This window comes from Balaenoptera musculus, chromosome 7, assembly GCF_009873245.2.
Source record: "Balaenoptera musculus isolate JJ_BM4_2016_0621 chromosome 7, mBalMus1.pri.v3, whole genome shotgun sequence".
Taxonomy (NCBI): domain Eukaryota; kingdom Metazoa; phylum Chordata; class Mammalia; order Artiodactyla; family Balaenopteridae; genus Balaenoptera; species Balaenoptera musculus.
The window spans coordinates 53,805,074-53,826,849 of NC_045791.1; the positions used below are offsets into that span (position 1 = coordinate 53,805,074).

The 21,776-nt window shown below is 39.6% G+C and overlaps 1 protein-coding gene across 4 annotated transcripts in view; it reads left to right on the plus strand.

The window, feature by feature from the left end:
- The window catches only part of RAPGEF4 (Rap guanine nucleotide exchange factor 4), a 308,154-nt gene that overhangs the window by 1,202 nt on the left and 285,176 nt on the right, over positions 1 to 21,776 (plus strand). The window lies entirely within an intron of this gene.

Genomic DNA, 21,776 nt, shown 5'->3' on the forward strand with positions numbered 1-21,776 from the left:
GACCTGCTCTACATAATTTACTATTATAGGCCTTTGTTGAAAAAAATTAAGTAATTTGAGAAAAGCTAAACGTGGCTCATTTGAATAACTTAATATATCTGAGAAGTAATTTTTACTTTCAATTACCACACAGTAGCAAGATTTTTGGCAGGCAGTGCCCTGTTTACGTCTAAGATGATAGTGCTAATATTAGAAGAGTTGCATGCAATAAATAGTAAGAGAATTGAAGTGATGGTTATTATGAGGATGTTATTCCTCATACAGAATTATGTAGAGGAACTAAGAGCATGAATAAGTGAAGAGACTGCTAATGTGATAAGTAATCTAAATTTAATAGTTTAGGAAAGATGAATTATCAAAGAAGAGAAAATCAAGTTCTTGTACTTATAAATAGTAATGCTATCCTCATGAGTGAATTTTTCAGATAATAGACTGCATATTTCTATTTGCAGAAATTCACGGCATGCCATTTTTTTGAACAGTTAGTAATTCACAGGCAACCCTTTAGTCAGTAAGTACTTACAGCAAAAATCATAGAGCAGTACTAACACAAGCTAACACAAGGTAACTAACACATTTCTTTTCATAATGTGTATTTGCCCAAATGATTTTGTTTGGAATGGATTTTTAGAACATAGTGCCACAATCTAATCTAATACTATAATTCATAATGGGGAGAAACCTCCGGGGGTGGAATCCTCCATAGATACTGAACCTAGCATTCTTGGAGTTCAGGAGAGTAGACAGATCAATAAATTAAGGGGTTTAGGCCCAGAGCTGTCACCAGTCGCAAGCTCTGATCTTGGACATGTCACTTGTATTTCCTTGAGTGTCTGAAAAATGAGGATAACACTATCTGTCTTACCAAGGATTAGTGGGTCAAATGAAAAAAAATTATCGCGAAAGTAATTTGAAAACTGTGAGGTGCCATGTGAGCATATTATTTTGTGGTTTAAGAGAACCTTGCATTTTCCACAGTGTCGGTGCTAGAATTCCTTTGAAGGAGAGTTTAGGCGTGGCAGTCTCATTGTAAGAGGGCCTTGAGGTACTTGTTTTGAAGTTGCATTTTTACTTAGATTGTTAACTTTTTAGGGGAGGAGGAAGATTAAGGGTGCTGGTGGAAGTTGGCTGGCTAAGGCCCCTGAAGTCGTTCCTTTTGGGACACTGCCCTCGATATTTCTGAGGAATGCAGTCTTGATGCTCTGTTCCAGGCACTGTGTTGGGCACTGGGGAAGCAGGAAAAGAAAGATGAGCGTTGCTTATTGACTGAGGGGGTGGGCGGGTAGGGGTGGCACAGCTACATAAACAACTAGCCACAATGCAACGATAAGTGCTTTAATGGAGATGTATGAGATGCTTTGGGAATGCAGAGGAGAGAGTCTTCAGCTCTGCCAGGGATGCTTCCCACAGGTTCCTGCCTGGCCCGTGGAGGTCGAGGGGAACTTTATCAGGCAGAGAATTCTGGGAGCAATGTGAACGAAGACACACAGGTGTGGCATATAAATATGCTCCTTTCTTCTCAACCACAAATTCCTCTTGTAACCAAATCAAGAACATAGGAACATATACTCTATTTTTCTAAAACTCTTGATTATGGACATTTTCAAGCACACACATAAACAAAGAGGAAATGGTACAGTGATCCTTGATGTCCTATTTGGGGAAATGATGCTGGGACCTTTTCCACGGCTGGGAAATGTAGTTTAGATATTTGCATCATGCAAATGGCATGGACAACTAGAAAAAGAGCAACTGAGGGGTTGAAAATAAAAAGGGGAGTTAAAGTAGAAAGTCTGCAGGAGTAAAGAAGTATGTAATGAACATTGAAACAAATTTAAAAAAACAAGGAAAATAATCCCATAGAAATGTTCGTTAAGTGTGCCTAGGAAGTTGTCATAGACAGGCAATGCTATATGAGCTTGCATGTGGGGAGGTGGGTTAAAAATATGCAGATATGTGGATTAGGTTGAAGAAAGAAAACCCAAAGCTTTTTATGTATCAAGCATCCAAGTTCTTGGACTATGGTGGGACCCAGAAGGTGAGAGTGTACGAATACTAATTATAAAATCAGAAAGACATTGAACATTCGGATGGATAAAAATACATTGAAAAAAGTCTCAACAGACAATATTGTTAAAGCAAAACAAGCTTAGTACTACCTCATTGATCTTACAATATTTTTCTGAGCAGGGATGGTAACTAGAAATGTATTACATAGTACCCCACTATTTGGGATGTAAAATGCCTTTTTAAAAAACGTGTTGACCATTTTTTTTTAACATTAGTGAAAATATTTTTTCCGTAAGATTTTAAGTTTTGCCACTTGTGAATTTAAGAACCATTATAGGTCATAATTCTCATGGTTGGTAAGGGAGTGTTATGAAGGGACCACTCATATTCACAATACATATAGTGAATCGTTGCCAGTATTCATCACTATGGAGCAGGAGCTGACAAACTATGGCCAGTGGGCCAGATCCAGCCGCTGCCTGTGTGTCTCCTGAGCTAAGAATGTTTTTTACATTTCTGAATGGTTGGAAATAAACCACAAGAAGATTAATCTTTTGTGACCCATGAAATTTATATGAAATTCAAATGTCAATGTCCATAAGCAAAGTTTTATTGGAACACAGCCACGTTCATCTGCTTAAGTATTGTCTACAGCTGCTTTCACACTACAATGGCAGGAGACTGTGTGGCCCACAGAGTTTAAAGTATTTACTATGTGGATCTTTGAAGAAAAAGTTTGCCATCCCCTTTTACAGGTGAAAGAATCTACCTAAGCCATTGACAGAGAAACCACTGGAGATGAAAGTTGTCTTTGTCTGGGAAGGAGTTCACAATGTTTGGCTCCTTGTTCTTCAGTTAGAAGTATAGTGTCAAGGGAGGTCCTTGGCTGATTGGGTTGTTTGGGGACCACTGGTGATCACAGACCCGAGCAGAAAATGAAGTTAACATGATATGGATGTGTAGAAAAGTTGTCATCTTTAAAAACAGCTGAGGAATTTAAAACTTTTTAATGTTTCTAAAAATGCCCCTTACATAGTGTCTTTGCATCTGACTTGATCCCCAAATAGAAACTGAGTTAGCTATTTTTGATTGGGTTGAATGAGAGTGAAAGAAATCAAGGAACAGATTTGTTAAAAACCAGAATGCTTCATAGCAGACATGGTGAAAGAGGATGACTCAGATATCAAAGAAGCGTCAGACATGGTCCCAGCCTTGAGGAATATAGAAGATCAAAGAAGCACGCAGAGTAGAAGGCTATCACTGGGGAAGGCTGATGTCTACCCAGGCAGGTCCCAAGGGCTGACATTACCCAGGGTTCAGGGCTGGTCTTACAATCTTGGAATGCTGACTTGTCAGCACATCAAGAATTAATACATTTTTTCAGGGACAGATACATAGGCACCAAACTCTCAGAGCCTGTAAAAACCAGAAAGACAGTTCATTAGTTTGAAAATAACATCAGAGAAGTGGATACTGACATCCTTTGGCTAATGTATTCCTTCTCTGGGCAAGCTGTATGGAAATCAAATTGTTATTAGAAGGCCAAGGCATTTACAACGAGAAGCAAAGCTGCCAGGAGATCAGGACACTTATAACTTCTGGCCAGCTCATTCTCTTCCTAGTGCAACAGAGCCTGGGAACTGAATTGTAATCAGAAGATAATTCAGGGAATCCTTCAGGACAGTTTGGCCGTCACCTCTTCCAGTTAGAGGACCATTCTATGTGCTCTCATAGCACGCTTTGTCCAACAATGTAATAGCACAAGTCAGACTTCATCGCAATTGCCTATTGACTCCTTTTTGTGTGTCACTTGATGTATTGCTGTGTTGTATTGTAGTCATCGTTTTATCTCCAGCTTCAGTGCAGCTCCCTGATCGTAGAAAGTGCTTATGGGATCAGGGTGAGATGGCCAGAGGCATCCTCCTCAAGGATGGAGTAGCGTCTGCCACCATGAGGGCAAGTCCTCGCACTGGCCCCCTTTGCCTTGGAAAGGGCTTGAGTGGGCACCAGCATCTGCCTCTGCTGTTCCTTGTCCGTTTTCTTGGCTGATGTGCATACTTTTTAAAAAACGACATGGCATAGCTCTATTCTAATTTTTATTTCTAAAAGTTTATTATGGAAAATTTCAAAATACACAAAAAGAAGAGAGAAGAGTATAATAATTCTCTTGTCCCACCCCCTCCCCCTCCAAGAGTCATCAGCTCACATCCAATCTTGTTTTATTCCTACCCCCACTGGTCCCCCACCACTCCCAGGATTATTTTGTTGCAAGTCCCTTTTAGTATTATTTTATCTATAAATATTTCCATATATATCTCTAAAAGCTAGGACTCAATAAAAAAATACCATTGTCATACATTTTAAAAATTTGACATTAATTCCCTAATATAATCAAATATCCAGAGTTCAAATTTCCCCATTTATCTCATAACCTTTTCTTTTTTTTTTTTGCAGTCTGTTTGTATTAGGATCCAAATAAGTTGTATTTGGTTGATATATCTCTAGGTCTTTTTTTAATCTCTGGATTCTCCCTCTAGCTCTCTCTTTTTCTTCCTTGTAATAAATTTGTTGAAGAAACAGGCTTTTTGTTTTTTTGGTTGCGTTGGGTCTTTGTTGCTGTGCGGGCTTTCTGTAGTTGTGGCGAGCGGGGGCTACTCCTCGTTGCGGTGCACGGGCTTCTCATTGCGGTGGCTTCTCTTGTTGCGGAGCACGGGCTCTAGGTGCGCAGGCTTCAGTAGCTGTGGCACACAGGCTCAGTAGTTGTGGCTCTCAGGCTCTAGAGCTCAGGCTCAATACTTGTGGCACACAGGCTCAGTTGCTCCGTGACATGTGGGATCTTCCCTGACCAGGGATTGAACCCGTGTCCCCTGCATTGGCAGGTGGATTCTTAAAACACTGTGCTACCAGAGAAGTCCCAAAACAGGTATACTTTTACCGTCTGAATTTTAGTGTCTTTTAATATGTCCCTTTGTCCCCTGTATTTCCTTTTTTAAAAATTAATTTCTTAATTTATTTTTATTTTTGGCTGCGTTGGGTCTTCATTGCTGGGTGCGGGCTTTCTCTAGTTGCAGTGAGCAGGGGCTACTCTTTGTTGCAGTGCCCGAGCTTCTTATTGTGGTGGCTTCTCTTGTTGTGGAGCACGGGCTCTAGGTGCACGGGCTTCAGTAGTTGTGGCACGTGGGCTCAGTAGTTGTAGCTCACAGGCTCTAGAACACAGGCTCAGTAGTTGCGGCCCATGCGCTTAGTTGCTCCGCAGCATGTGGGATCTTCCTGGACCAGGGCTCGAACCCGTGTCCCCTGCATTGGTAGGCAGATTCTTAACCACTGTGCCACCAGGGAAATCCCTGTCCCCTGTATTTCCTGTAAATTGGTATTTAGATCTAGAGCTTGATTTGATTTAGATATGATTTTTTGGCAACAATCCTTCTCAGAAGTGTTACTTGCATTATGAGTTACAGAATGTCAAGTGATTTCTTTTTGTGATGTTAGCAATATACTGTTTTTAAACTTTAATACTGGGCCACTATCTTATCTACAACTTCTTGAGGGACATCTCATTGTAGCTCCAAAACATGGGAGCACGACATATGTGTGGAACAATTGGAGGACAACACACCCTAATATGTAACCAGGGTTAAATTCTGTGGTGTGGGTTCTACCTGTCCTTCTAGGGTTTTAGGAAAGGAAAGGTTCAGCCAGAGCTGGACTCCCTCAGATGAGAGGCACATGGGGGATGGTGTGCTCGCAGAGCAATGGGCCTGAGAGAAAGGTACTTGGTCCGTCACACTCTTGATCCTGCAGCCTAGTTTCCTGGACACAGCCTGGGACCCAGAAGAGTCATCAGAGGAAGAGTGGTGCTCAGCAAAGCAAATTCTGCCTCACTGTCTTAGTTTGGGTTCCCCAAAATGGACTTCAGTCTCCTCCAATGAGGGCAGGATTGGAAGATCCCTTTTAGTTTGAATTTCCTATGAGTTTATAAGATTTCATAGCCCTTCCATAGCCCTTCTTATCTTGTTCCACCTCCCCAACCCCAAGGTAGCTAGTCTTTCTTTAGTCAGATTTAGATCCATTTTTATGCACTTGAACAGTGGCAACGAAGAGTGAATTTTCCCTCTAGTACCTTCAGTTCACAGTTGAGGGAATGGGAGAGGAGAGACCGTCTTGGGAATACTGAGAGACTGAGGGAAGAGAAAGAGGCTGGAACTAATTGGGTGGGGAGGATGACAGGGAAAGACCCAGCCAAACATAGGAAAGCAAACAATCTGACTGGCTGGAGTGGAGGCACCGGGGTACCATGTTTACTCAGCTGCATCCATGTGCATTGCTTGCTTCTCCTGCGTGAACAGAAAAACAAAGCTCTATTACTACCCTCTTTTCTCTTTGTGCACATTCTTGCTTGGAGCACCAATCCATTTCCTGTGCTTTAGCTGAGCAGATTACTTACACTCAGTATCCTTGGTTTATCTTCTAGACCAGATGCATTTTTGTCTGTCCGTTGGATATTCCCACATCAAATATTCCATTAATATTTGGGGCAGACATTGTTTTCCTTCATCTGCCTTTGCTAGAGAGGTAAGAAAAACAAAATACTTATCTTCCCAGCCTCCCTAGAGGCTAGGTACCCACGTGATACACTTCTGGCCAATAAGACACAGCAAAAGTCTGCTAGAGGCTTCTAGGATAGTTTTTGCCTTACTGATGAAAGATACAGATGTATTTGACACTCCTTTGTTCTCTTCCTTCTGCGTGGAATTACTACCTAAAGCCTGGGCCTATGGCAACCATACTGTAATCCCAGAAGGAAGGGCCAGGAGAAATACAGACTCCAGTTCTGACTTTGTTCAGCTTCTGAATAGATCAATAGTTGCCTACCTTCAGCTTTTTTGTTGTCAAGAAAAACACACCCTGTTTCTAGAAACCACACTTTGTTAGGTTTTCTATCATTTGCTGTCAAAACTATCCTTAACCTAACAAGTTGATATTCAGCTTGTCTAAAACTGACTTCATCTTCCTTAACTTCCTCTTCCATTAGTTCCTCCTCCTTACTTTCCTGTTTTATTAATGACACTACCACTGTCATTCTCAAAACTATGCATCACCTTTGTCTTCCCTTTCCTATGTCCTTTGTTGTACCTAACCAGTCACCAGTTCTTCTCTTGGCCTTTGTATTCTACTGCTTTGTTTTAGGGCCTTATCATCTGGATCTGGATCTTTTCATTGTTTCCTTATCCAATCTGGAAAGCATGATATTTTCAAATCAACTTTGTTGTAGCATCTGCCAGACCTGGATTCAAATTCTGCCACTTCCAACCCTTTGGCCATGTGATCTTGGTGAAGTTATTAATCTTTCTGAACCTCTGTTTCCAAAGCATCAAATGAGACTACAAATACATACTGTAGGGGCTGTGTTGAGATTTGTGGGCTAATACAAGTGTAGCTGCATGCTCTTCTCTAAGTAGAAAGCATAGTGTAGGCGTTAAGAGTTTGGGAGCCAGACCGTTTTGGTTCAAATTCCAGTTTTGATTTTATTAATGGTGTAACTTTGGAAAAGTTATTCAGTTATTTATTTATTTATTTATTTATTTATTTGGCTGTGTTGGGTCTTCGTTTCTGTGCTAGGGCTTTCTCTAGTTGGGCCGAGAGGGGGCCCCTCTTCATTGCAGTGCGCGGGTCTCTCACTGTCGCGGCCTCTCTTGTTGTGGAGCACAGGCTCCAGACACACAGGCTCAGTGGTTGTGGCTCACGGGCCCAGTTGCTCCGCGGCATGTGGGATCCTCCCAGACCAGGGCTTGAACCTGTGTCCCCTGCATTGGCAGACAGATTCTCAACCACTGCATCACCAGGGAAGCCCAAGTTATTCAGTTTTAGTAGTTGTTTTGTAGATTCCTCAGGATTTTTTATCTAGACAATCTTATTGTCTGTGAATACTGGCAGTTTTACTTATTCTTTCTGATCTTTATGTCTTGTATTATATATTTTTCTTGCTTTACTGCCTTGGCTAGGATTGCCAGGACAAAGGTGAACACAAGGGATGAGAATGGACTTCCTTGAACCAGGAAACATTTCTTTTTTCTCTATTTCCCCTATTTTTAAAAGAGTGGTATAATATTGGTGTTATTTCCTCTTATAATGTTTTATAGATATCTTCTGACCAGGAGTAGTCTTTGTGGGAAGTTTTTTGGTGACAAATTCAATCTCTTTAATACATGGAAGACTACTCAGGTTTTCTGTTTCTTCTGTGTCAGTTCTAATAAGTTGTTTCAAGGAGTTTGTCCATTTCATCTAAGTTATCAAATTTATTGGCATAGAATTGTCCCTAGTATTCTCTTATTATCCTTTTAATGTCCTTAGGATATATAGTGATGTTTCCTCCTTCATATCTCATATTAGTAATTTTTGTCTGCTCTCTTTTTTCTTGACTGGGCTTGCTAGGAGCTTCTCAATTTGTTAATCTTTTAAAAGAACCAATTTTTAGTTGATTTTCTCTATTGTTTGAGAAATTCAATGATTTCTGCTTTTTACCCCATTTTTCCTACTAGCTTTGGGTTTAACTTGCTCTCTTTTTCTGGCTTCGTAAAAAGGAAACTTAGATAATTAATTTTAAACTTTTCTTCTTTTCTAACATGAGCATTAAAGCTATGATTTCTCATGGTCAGCTCAAAAAAGGAAGCACTGTTATTTCATTATTCAGTATTTACAAACAAAAGTTATTTCTGCCAGAGAAGAACAATTAATCAAGCTATTAATATGCTAAGTTAGCATATTAAATAGGATGATACTGGGACCTGTTGACTTCTTCAACCTCATGGAGAAGATACTGTGCAGCATGATGAACAATATCCTCCACAATATCCCAACAGTGAATTCAGCAATGGGTTTCATAGGGCTCTCAATATATCTTGACAGCATAATGCCAAAGGGACATTGAAAGAGAGTATTTCTCCTGGGGGCCAATATAATATACAGATTTTTCATTGTTTAATTTAATCCTGAGATAGATTTTAGGCTGTTTTAGAAACAGATGGATTACTTCTCTTTCAGAAAATTTTCCATAAATTCTGTTTTTTCACATCTAAGCTGCTGATAATAAAATTGGGTAGCAATGACTTGAAGTAATATTTTTCAATAGATACCTGTAGTGCTACTGTTCTGTATTGTTGGGTAGATGAAGAGTTATATGACTTTGAACTTAGCCAAACATGGAGGAAAATGACTTCCTCATTTGATAGCCAAACAAGACTATATGTCTTAATGGTGGTCCAGCTCTTCTCTGTGAAATTGTGGAGGCAAGGGTGTATTCTCAAGGAGGAATGTTGGTGCCTCTCTAACATACAAATGGTGGACAAGAGCCTGGCCCCTATAATTGTTGCCATAGAAACTAAGGAACATGTGTTAATTATACTGAAGCATTCTTAAAATGAGTAATATAATTTTCTGAAAACCCTTTTATGGAATAAAATTGTAAGATGTAAGCATATTAAATAGAATGACTTGCTCAATAGGATTATCACTTATAAATTGGTTGAAAGTTCAAGAACCTCTCTTATTTAATTAAATGGGGAAGTACTTTTTAAAGGCCCTTAGAAAAGGCTTAATTGTTAGAGATGTTGAAAACAAATAGAAAAGACCTTTGATGGGAAGTAGACATCGCTTGGAACTTGATAATTTGATTCTTGATATTGTATATGATATTTCAATTCTGTTCAAACCTCAGATGAAGGCATTAATGTCTTGCCTGGTGTTCAGGCTCTGACAGCCTTATTCTTCTACTTATTGATTGGCTACTTATTGAACATGTTACAGAAAAAGTTGAGTTCTTAAATCTTACATGTTTTCTTTATAAACTCTTTAAACAAACCTGAGATATAAGAAAGTTCTATCTCTCGGATCCCTTGCCACTACTTTTGTCACTCCTCCACCTTTCTCTTTCTCCCTGTGTCACACTCCTTTCCTCCTTCCTCAACCCAAATGTGCTGTAAGAAAAGGATATGATCTTAGTCCTCTCCTTTCCTACTGTTCATTCATTCATTCAGAGATTTTACTCTCCACTTTCCATGTGCCAGACATTTTTGCTGGGGATAGGTTATTAAGAAAAACTGACATGGATCCTGACCTCATGAATTTACATATTAGTTGGGAAGACATTAATTAATTCAGTCAGTCCTTCAAAAAACTGTTTGTTGAGTACCTACTGTATGCTGGTTACTGTTCCAGGTGATAAGGAATACAGTGGTGAACAAAACAGGAAAAGTTAGGTGGTAAAAAGGCTATGAGGCCAAAGGTAAGAGGATATGGAGTGATGGAGTCAGGGAACAGACACATCTATATTACAGTGTCAGATAGTGATAAGACTAATGAAGGAAAACAAAGTAGAGAACAGGGGAAAAAATTGAGGGGTGGTGGTGTTTTAGGGAGGGTAGGCAGGTTTCTGCAGAAGTCAAATATGATCAAAGACCTTGAATGAGCTGAGAGACCATCTAGTATGAATTTAAATCAGTGTAATCCATGCTTTACTAAATAGGTGGTTGAGGTATTTTAGAGAACATGGGTCAGGTAGTGCCTGTGATGAGGACAGAGGCTGAATACGTGTGGTAGTGACCTTTTGTTTGGTTATAAGGCCTTATTTTGAGAAAATACCTGTAAGATAATAGAAAAAAAAATAATATATATATATATTGATTTCTGTCCCCTGTTCCTGGCACTGAGCTCCTGAAACTCTTGTCATTTCCTAAGTGATAAAAACACCAGGAGCATCTGTTGTCCTAATGTTTGTCTCTGATCCTGTTCCTGATGCAGGGCTCTTGAAACACTTGTAAATTTCTAAGTGATCAAAGTACTAAGAGCGTCTTTTGTTCTACTGACGCAACTCTGGGTGGGCTCCTGGATGGCTCCTGGATGGGGTCTGGTCACCAGAAAGACCAAGCCATGATTAGAAGCTTAGAATTTTCAGCCCTACCCACTCCATCCTCCAGGGAGGGGAGAGGGGCTGGAAATGGATTTAATAATTGATCATGGCTATGTTAGGAAGCCTCCATAAAATCCCAATAGTAGGGGGTTCAAAGAGCTTCCAAGTTGGTGAACACATCCACACCCGGGAGCATGACACACCCCAACTCCATAGGGACAGAAGGTTCTGTACTCGGGATCTTCCAGACCTCACCCTATGTATCTGTTCATCTGGCTGTTCATCTATATCCTTTATCATATTCTTTAATAAACTGGTAAATGTAAGTAAGTGTTTCCCTGAGTTCTGTGAGTTCCTCTAGCTAACTAATCGAACCTGAGGAGAGGGTAGTTGGAACCTCTGATCTATAGCTTGATTGGTTAAAAACACAAGTGATAACCTGAGTTTGCCACTGGAATCTGGAATCATGATGGGGGATGTGCAGCCTTGGGGGACTGAGCCCTTTACCTGTGAGATCTGATGCTATCTCCGGGTAGATAGTGTCAGAACTGAGTTAAATTGTAGGACACCCAGCTGGTATCAGAGACTTGCTTGCTGTTTTGGTGAACTCCCCTACCATGTTTGGTGAGCACAAGTGTCAGAAGTGAAGCGTCCTGTGTGAGTAGTAAAGGAGACTCAGAGGAAACACGGTAGGGAAGAAGGAAGAAAGCCGAGTTTTTCATTTATAGTACCTAGAGCATATTATTGCTTTTGTGGATGTAACAGACAAAGGTAATTTCAGAAAACGGTGAAAAGGATAAATTCTGAAATTTTGGTTTATCCTTCAAATATTGTTACTTAAAGATGTTTAAAATGCTGTTCATTTAGGTCTTCATTATACTAATTTTTGAGAGAAAAGAAAGCTGTCACTAGAGAATTGATGAGCGCCATACAGATCAGGAAATGTGCTATAATTTAAATGAGTTTCGAAAGATACTGTGTATATGGTTTTGACCATGGATGCTGATGGCTGACTGATAGTGGTATCAACATCCCCATCCTACTGATGCACTTTTTGGTTTCATATTTAGCCAGTTTAGTTTTATCAGTGATGAATTTGTCTGGTACCTCTGTGGGGTCAGTGTTCTCTTAAGACAAGCCTCTCAGACAAATACACCAGAGCAAGAAAATGGTCCTGAAAACGTATAAACTCTAGCAATTTTTCATGTTGAGGACTTGTTCACTCTCTTTTTTTTTTATAAGTGTTTGGTACTTTATTTTATTTATTTATTTATTTATTTTTGGCTGTGTTGGGTCTTCGTTTCTGTGCGAGGGCTTTCTCTAGTTGCGGCAAGCGGGGGCCACTCTTCATCACGGTGCACGGGCCTCTCACTATCTCGGCCTCTCCTGTTGCGGAGCACAGGCTCCAGACGCGCAGGCTCAGTAATTGTGGCTCACGGGCCTAGTTGCTCCGCGGCATGTGGGATCTTCCCAGACCAGGGCTTGAACCTGTGTCCCCTGCATTAGCAGGCAGATTCTCAACCACTGCGCCACCAGGGAAGCCCCTGTTCACTCTCTTAAACAACTTTTCTATCATTATTCTACCATCTGCCTTTTGATAATGTTTTGTATTGAATTCTTATATTTTCCTCATCAACTAATTAGATGATATGGCAATATACTTGTAAATTTTTTCATGTCAAAAACTGAAGACAGCTTGAGAGTAGTTAAGTGTCTGTGTTGATGTTAAGGTAGTTGCATGCAGCAGACTCATTGTAAAATCTTCCTTGGTGGTACTTGAAGATCTGATTTGTGAGAGTTAGAGCTTTCTAATCAGTAACCAAGTTTTACATTTTATTTACGGAAAATAATTTAAATACTTAGACCAGGAATCCCTATTTAATTATCCAGGTCATCAGAGCATAAATGGGAAGCTCCCTATTGATACAAAAATGTGCAATTACAGAGAATACTGACGGGACCATATAATAAGGCGGCTTCATCTATAGGGCAGATCTCCGAAGCATAGCCAGACTTAGAGGCCGCCTGGTTGACTGGGAATAGAAGACAGTTTTATTGTGCTCTTTCATCTTCTGTACATTATCAGCTTGTGAATGCACCTTATCTTTTCCTCAGTTGAATTTTCCATTATCTTTATTGTTTTGCTTCATACCTTTTCAGCACTTCATGGGATATTTATCTTAACAACTTTAGAGGCTCATTTTAGAATTCAACATTCAACAGATTATGGATATTAAAGTTCATTTAAAAAACACCCTTTGTATTTAGATGGTTAGTATGTTTTTGGCCTCTATCATTAGAAGTCCTAACCCAAAATAGCCACAGGAGAAACAAACAATGACACTGCCCCTCAGAGAAACTTACAGAAATCAAAAGTGGACATTACTTAAGCCTGATATTGTTTGGGGTTACCTGAAAGAGAATCATAAAGTAGTCAAATTGCAAAATCGAAATAATTAAAAAATTTGTATATCTTATTCATCACTTTTAGGGAAAGAGTATAGGTATTAGGGAGAAGTGAGAGTGAACAGTAATAAAGTAAAACAATAGGATGGAATGATTTTTTAAATGCTGGAAAATTATCTAAAGGGGGCGTCTCTTCTTTCCGTTTTAGTCTGGCTAACCTTGGTTTTCTTTTATTTATTTACTTACTATTGATTTTTACCTGCCTGTAAAGAATTTTGCAGCCAAATTCTGCCACCAAAGAATGCCTCTACAAATAGAATAGCATTTGAATTTCTTTCTTTTGAATCAGGACAAGCAGCACAGGCATAAAATTGATTTTATGCGCTGACCTCTACTTACAATTATATAACAGAAACTTCATCGACAGGAGTTTTATCTTGTAGGACTTCTATTGAATGAATTAAAAGAGATTTTAAAAAGTGAAGGGTGAGTAATAAAGGAAATTATAGGAGAAAAGAAAAACATGAAAAAGTCCCACTGTTGTTTAGATGCTAAAGCAGGCATCTGAGACAGCAGCACAACTCCTTGGTGTGACATGTGAGCAGTTGCTCTCACCACGTCCTTTTCTCTCCTTTGGTTTGTGAGAGCAGTTGCTGACTTGCAGCTGAGAGCTGACAGTAGGCACACACAACCTGCTTCTTTTTGAGAGTGTTACAAGTTGACACGTATTGACACGTCTTTCTCCTTCCCAGAGGGAATGACAGGAGCTTATGAAAGGTAATGAACTGTGATTTGAAGTACATTTTAATTGGGGGCAAATCAAAGCATTTCTGGCTTATAATTATTAATTTATTTCTGCAAACCCTATCACCAGGAATAAATGGTCATAAAATTTTAGCGTGTTTTCCCTACAGTATTTTTGGTATGAGTATTTTTTAACCTGTTTGAGCTCATACTTTAAGATTTCATGCCTCTTAAAATTAACCTTATAGGATGATCATTTTCCTAGATTATTAAAAATTCTTTGTAAATATAATTTTTATTGGCTGAAATCATATGGATCATATGGCATACATTTTTTCTTATTGTTGGACTATTAAGACATATAAAAATGATTGTTGCTGTTATCAGTGATGCCATCACCTTTTATATTCAGTTTTTCCTTTGTTTTAGATTACTTCCTTAGGATAGAGATATCCATAGAACTAAAATTAGTTAATGTGTGTGAAGAGGTTTAAGAGCTTTGATACATATCTTCAAATTACTTTTCATGAAGATGGTAAGATAGCTGCTATTATCTGTATTTTACAAATAAGGAAACTGAGGTTTAGAAAAGTTAAATTATCTGTCCAGGGTCACAAGGCTGGTAAGTGCCAGGGACCAAGTTGGGATGAAACCCTATTGCCTTTCCACTATAATGGTGTTTCAAGTATGTTCCTTGTAATGTTCATAGACAGCTCAAGGAAAAAAAAAGGCTCATGATAGAAAATGTGGGAAATGTTATTTGTGTCTTCTTTTTTTTTTTTTTTACCATCTTTATTGGAGTATAATTGCTTTACAATGTTGTGTTAGTTTCTACTGTACAACACAGTGAATCAGCCATATGTATACATATATCCCCATATCCCCTCCCTCTTGCATCTCCCTCCCACCCTCCCTCTCCCACCCCTCTAAGTGGTCACAAAGCACCAAACTGATCTCCCTGTGTATTTGTGTCTTCTAACTGAGCCCTAATCCCAGCACACCTCCTCAGGGCATACCATTTCCCAAATATTTTGGCCAATTACATGTTTTCTAAATTATAATAACCTCAAATTACCCAGAGTTCTGATAACCTGCTGAAACAAAGTTGATCAGACTGCTCTGTTTTAGAACACAAGATTAATTTCTGGATATACAACAATAAACAAATGGCTGAAAGCCAAACAGGATAGTTATTTACAGTGAGTCTTCAGTTATTCAGCATCACAGAGAAGTTAAGTTCAAGTTTAATTGGAATAAATCTCAAGTTTATCCCAATTAATCCTCCAAACTTGGTGTAATTTAGTAATTCTGGTGGAAATGGTATTTAATGGTATTTATAAGTGGTATTTAATATAACTCCTTTTCTAAAGTATGCTGAGTATCATTTTCCTTTTACTTAATGATTGAGGCTCAATGTATTGAACACGTTAGCATACTGTATTATAATACGGCGATTTTGAAGTACGTGGATTATGCTTCAATACCAAATGCCCCAGTGTTGCTTTGTGTTTTTTTTTTAAAGTTCTGCCTTTTTTTGTTTTACTTGCCTGACTCTCCCCTACCGCCCAGAAGCCGTCACTCCTTGGTTGCTGCCCTCTAGGTGTCTGTCCTGTCTCCTTCCCTTGCACAAACATAGTATCCTGCTTTTGATCCTTTGGACTTAGAATCCAGGTTAACCAAGTTTATTGGAGCTGTATGTATAATATGAGGGCATACATTTTGCTCCCAAGGATTTCTCTTCTGAGTAAAGTGTACGAATTTCAGAGTTTTAGTATTTTTAAGCCTCAATTTTGGTTATACAAAGCCTTTTAAACTTAGGTGCTACATGATCTCACTTCTATGATTTTTTTTTAAACTGAGATTTCCAGATAAATATCCTCTGAATAGTTGAGGAATTAAAGTAATGAGGTAATTCCTTTAATCAAAACATATTTATTGAATCCTTAGGAAACACTTTCTAGGTGCCTAGGATTCTTCAATGAGCAAAACAGAAGAGCCCCGCTCTCATATAGCTTATATTCTAACAGTGGAAATAGGTAAAAAAAAATACTATAAACATGAAATAAATTATATGTTATGTTTGGAGGTAATATGTTATGGAAAAAAACAATAACAGCAAAAAACAAATTGAGCCCAGTGAGAGATCAAGTGTGCTAGTGGGGGTGGTGTAGATTGTAGTAGTACATAGGTTGGTTAGAATATGGTTTACTGGAAAAGTGTGATTTTAGGAAAGAGGTAAGGGAGTTAACCAAGCATATGTTTAGGGTAAGAACATCCCAGCAATGGGAGCAGCCAGTGCAAAGGTCCTGGTGTGGGTGCATGTGTGGATTGCTCCAAGAACAGTAAGGAGGCTATTGTGGGTAAAAGGAAGTGAGCCAGGGAAAGAGTAGGGGAGGAAGTCAGAGAATGAGGGTAGATCATGTAGGGACTTGACAGCTATTATAAAGGGCTTGGCTTTTACTCTGAATCAAATAGGGAGCCACTGAAGGGTTTAGAGCAGAGGAATGACATAACCCTATTTGCATTTTCACAAGATCACTGTGATAGCAATGTTAAGAAGATGCTCTGGGGGATGGGGCAATGATAGAAGAAGGGACACTTTTACTAGGAAGCTCTTGCAGTAATCCAGGTGAAAGATGATGGTGGTTTGGATTAGAGTGACTGCAGTGGAAATGATGAGAAGAGGCAGGATACATTTCGGAGGTAGAACCAATAGAACTTGCTCATGAATTGAATGTGGGAATGTGCGAGAAAGAGGAGTCAGGGATAAATCTAAGATTTGGGCAATTGGAAGGATGGTGGGGCCATCTGTTGTGATGGGGAAGGCTATAGGTAGGGCAAGTTTGAAGGGAAAGAGGAGTGCAATTTTGGACATTTGGAGTTTGAGAAGTCTATTGGACGTTCAGTTGGAGATGTTGAGTAGGAAATTGGATATGTGACTCTGGAGTTTGGAAGAGAGGTCTGAGCTGGAGATAGAAATTTGGGAATCATTAATACATAGATGGTACTTAAAGCCGTGAGATTGGAGAACATCAAAGAAGTGACTGTTAAAGAGAAGAGGACCAACAATTAAGTCCTGCCATCTTCCAACAAGAGTTCAAGGTGAGGGGCCATCAAAAGAAGCTGTGTAGGAGTGACTAATGTGGTAGGAGGAAAACAAGGGAATGTGGAATGTGTCTTGAAAGGCAAGTGGAGACGTTTCCAAATATTCATGTAGATCATGACAAAACATTGGGAAAAAGAAAGACCACAATCTGGGTTTGCATTTGAAGTTTTATATTTTATAGATGACATGGCTAATAGGTCTACTTTTCCAGCCTGGTTAGCAGTTGGGTGAGTCGCACACTCTGTGCCAGTTCTTGGAATGTTGTTGTGAGGAAGACAGCAGGACTGAAAACAAAAATAAAATATCTCACACACAAGGTGCAGGGCAAATGCATAGCCTGTGGCTTAAACTAGACTGAGATCATCCACCTAAAATGTAGGTGAATGGCAAAGTCCAGGTAAGGAAAGATGAAAAATCATGGTATAGAGGTGCGGAGGACAAGTGGTAGGATAACAAGAACGCAATTATGAAAACATAGAGTGTTATTTTTCAGTAACAGTTGGAGAAAAAGGCAGGGAGTCAACATCACCATGATAAATACTGAACAGCAAGGGAGCAAACTATCACAGCTGAGGCATGTGGGCTGCTGTGAAACTCAGAAGTGATGTTATCAATAAAGCCAGAGTTGGGAAGTGATTAACAAATAAACAACATATGGCACATTGGTTGCCATGTCCCTGGAAACATGTCCTCTCTGGAGATAGTGTGCCTCTGTAAATGAGTTTCTGGTTGGTGCACATTTGCTTTTGATACATATGGCAGTTGTGAAATTGTAACTACCCCGTTACAAATGCTGCTAAAAAGACAGCTATAAAGTTCTGGTTCTGGACAAATGGACTCAATTCTCCTATTTCTCCCACTAAGTGCAACTATAAACCCTGGACATTATATAAAAAATGAACAGGAAAAGACTCTGCATGGTGGAGAGAAGGCAGACTGGCTTGGGATCTCTCCATCTGAAGAATCACATAGTGGTGAGTTCCTTGAGTTTTCTTTTTGCCTCATGTATCCCAGACTGGGTGCTGGAGGAGACAGTGTTCAAGAAATGCCAGTCAACACAGACAAAAATTATGCCACAAGAAAAGCCTGCTGTCTCCAGGATAAGAAAAGGGGTAGTTCAGTAAGACAGAAAACTTTTAGATAATAACTGCTCTACTTTAAACAAACACCACAGAAAAAACTGCGGGCTTAGTCCCACTCCTATCAGCAAAGATCAAGCGTGGAGTCTACACTTTTACTCTTGCCTGACTGTGATGAAGCAGCTCTTCCCACCTAGATTTTAAAGTAGTTATCATAAAAATGCTTCAGTGAGCAATTATGAACATACTGGAAAAAACAGAATATCTAAGCAAAGAAATAGAAAGCCTTAGCAGAGAAATATAAGAAATAAAGAAGACCCAAATGGAAATCTGAGAACTGAAAAATATAGTAACTGAAATTAAAAACTCAATAGATGGCTCAACAACAGAGTGGGTAAGACAGAGGAAAGAATTAGTGAACTCAGAGATAGAACAATATAAATTACCCAATCTGAACAACAGAGAGAAAATAGACTGAAAAAAAGAACAGAGACTCAGGGGTCTGTGGCAGTGTAACAGAAGATCTAACATTCGTGTCCCTTAGACTATTGGAGGGAGAGTAGAAAGAGAATGGTCCTGAAAAATTGCTAGAAGAAATAATGGCTGAATATTTACCAAATTTGGCAAAAGAAATAAACCTACCAATTCAAGAAGCTGAGTGAACCCCAACCAGGGTAAACCCAAAGAAATCCATGCCAAGTTAATCAAACTTGTGAAAACTAAAGACAAAGAAAAAAACCCCAAAACTTAGAAGCAGCAAGAGGGAAAGGATACCTTACCTATAGGGGGAAAACAGCCAGAATGACAATGGATTTCTTATGGAGCTCAGAATGAAGTGCAACAACATTTTTCAAGTGCTGAAAGAAAAGAACTGTCAACCCAGATTCTATACTCAGTGAAAATAACCTTCAGGAATGAAGGGGAAATCAAGACATTCTCAGATAAAGGAAAACTAGGAGGATTGTCAACAGCAGACCTACTCTAAAAAAGTGGCTAAAGGAAGATGAGAAAAAAGGAATCTTGGAATATCAGGAAGGAAGAAGGAACAATGGAAAGAGTAAAAATATGAGGCCCAGGAGAAAAGTGATTGAGTTAAAGCTGCATAACCTGAAAACAGAAATGCACGAGGAGATCAGCGGATACTAGGATGGTAACTCTCAATGCAAGTGCCCTCCTGTTTCCACTGTCTATACAAAACATGCTGCTTTTACCTAGGTACCAGAATCTCATCTTTTAAAGAAGCCATCCAAAGATGCTCTTGCACTACCCACCTTGGGTATATGAGTGATGTTAAATGATGAGTGTGGACGGTCTCTTCTGTTTCCTGTCTTATATCCAGCAGGAATATAAGGGAGGAGTAGGACTCCTCCTTTTTCAGCCGCCCCACATGCAGACTCACCTACTGAGGTATAGACTACCCTCACCTTGGCTTCCCCTGTTTCTTCCTCCAGACTGTGGGGAGGGCGGTACCTTAATCACTGACGACTACACTCTTTACGGAGTCCCGAAAGTGGTTAAAAAATGTTCTTTGGTCAAGGGACCTGCCTTCCACTCAGCCCTCATTCTCACTCTGTCACTTCAGCTGATAATTATTAATTATTAACAAACTGGGATTTTTGGAATTCTAGAGGCTGAATTTGTCTGTAGAAAGAGGCCTTCTCTCTGGGACGGGGGCTCCACTTGTCCCCCATTAGAAACAGTGGACAGAAGAAGAGGTGGCCAATAATGGACACTCCCAGCTGGTGAGCAACAACTCCGTCTCCCCCTGGCTTCAGGCTTCCAACATCCCTACCTTGTATTTGGACCATATCACCATCTAACACAAGATCATAGATGGGAATCTCTTGATGTAAATTCGGCAGTGGACATCTTTGCCTGTGCATTGGTCCACTGTCTTAGTTGATGTGCAGATAGAGAAAGGACAAGTGGACCACTGACAAAACCTTGGCTCTGTACCTGGTAGGCCTCTGCTCTGAGTGACTGAGGGATACACAGCGAGATAACAGTGTGCCTGTGAGACAATGGAGGCCAGTGTGCTGAATGTCAGTGTTTCCTTCTAGTTAGTAAAGAAGGAAAGGCTTTAACTTATTTTTTTGAAACCAAGATCTCCCAGAGGAGAGAAAGAAAATAATTTTTGGAAGGGTTCTTTATAAAACCTTTGTGCTATGCATGCAAATCCATTAACCTTATGTCGAGTAATGCACTATGTGTGACCCTAATGCCTGGGGTTCATTCTTGCAAAGGGAACAGAGAACATGCTTGGGACCCAGACACGGAACGAGTAGTCAGAGAAGTGTTTAGCATATTTTCATATGTGGTATGAGGGGCTACATCAGGCTCTGAGAACATAAACAGGGGTCCTGAGTCTGGGAAATCAGATCAGATTTCCCCAGAGTAGGTGGCATGAAAGTAGTAAACAGAAGCAGGAGTAGATGAGAGAATAGCAGAGGGTCAAATGTATTCAATACATTTGAGTATCATCTCATCCAGGTGATGCATTCCCTGCTCTTGAGAAGCCCCCATTTATCCAGGAATACATAAATTGTGAATTGATTATTTTGACTCAGTGACATATGGATTAGGAAAAAATGACCCATAAATTTCTATGGCTAGATAATACAGGCAGATCTTTTAAAGGAATTTGTAATAAATAATTAATGTTGACTATCCCAGTTTTATGTAATGAAAATATTATCTAGTTTGTCCTTTTTTTTAAACCTATTTTTTTGTTGGTATATGTTACAAAATTTTAAGTGTATACATTCATGTCCTTTTTTTTTTGGTGTTTTTTGATCATGCTAAGAAAGAAACTCTGTACGCAAATTAATGGAAATACCACTCAACTTGTAAAAAGCAATAGTAACTACCATTACATGGTTCAAGTCTTTCTTATTCACCCTTAAGCACACTTTCTCTCCTTACATACTTACTCCACAAAATTTTACTTGTGCCAAGTAAAATTTTATTTGGTGGTTGCATAAACATGGAACCTGCAGAAGTACATTCCAAAAATCCTACATTCCTACATAGGTTGGTGAATTCCCTGCTTTTATCTTGTTTGGTTTTTCAGTGGAAATTCAGTCAAATAGTAGACGTGATCTTATCTGTCCAATAAAAGGGCAAGAGTGAGTGCAGATCCTGTGAGATAGAGCTGGAAGTCTTCACTTTGGATGCCTGCGGAAAGGACCCTAATTTAAAAGCATCCGTGGCTCAACGTAGGAAAGTATTGACCTGCCCTTTTTGTGGGGACTCTTTTGGAGAGTCATGCTCTATGATGCGTGGACACGGGATCTGTCTAAGGTGCCTCCTCCTTGGTCATAGAGGCCGACAGAAGGCTTATTATCTGTCTAGAGTGTTTTTAGTTTGGTGGAAGAAGCAAATTGGCACCAGGCAAAGAGTTGGAGCTGGCACTGGACGATGGCCTGTGAATTTGCCCTAATGGGGAATCTCTATGTGACCATGTATTCATTTCCTCCAGCTGCTGTAGCAAATTAAAACAAACTGGGTGGCTTAAAACAGTAGACAT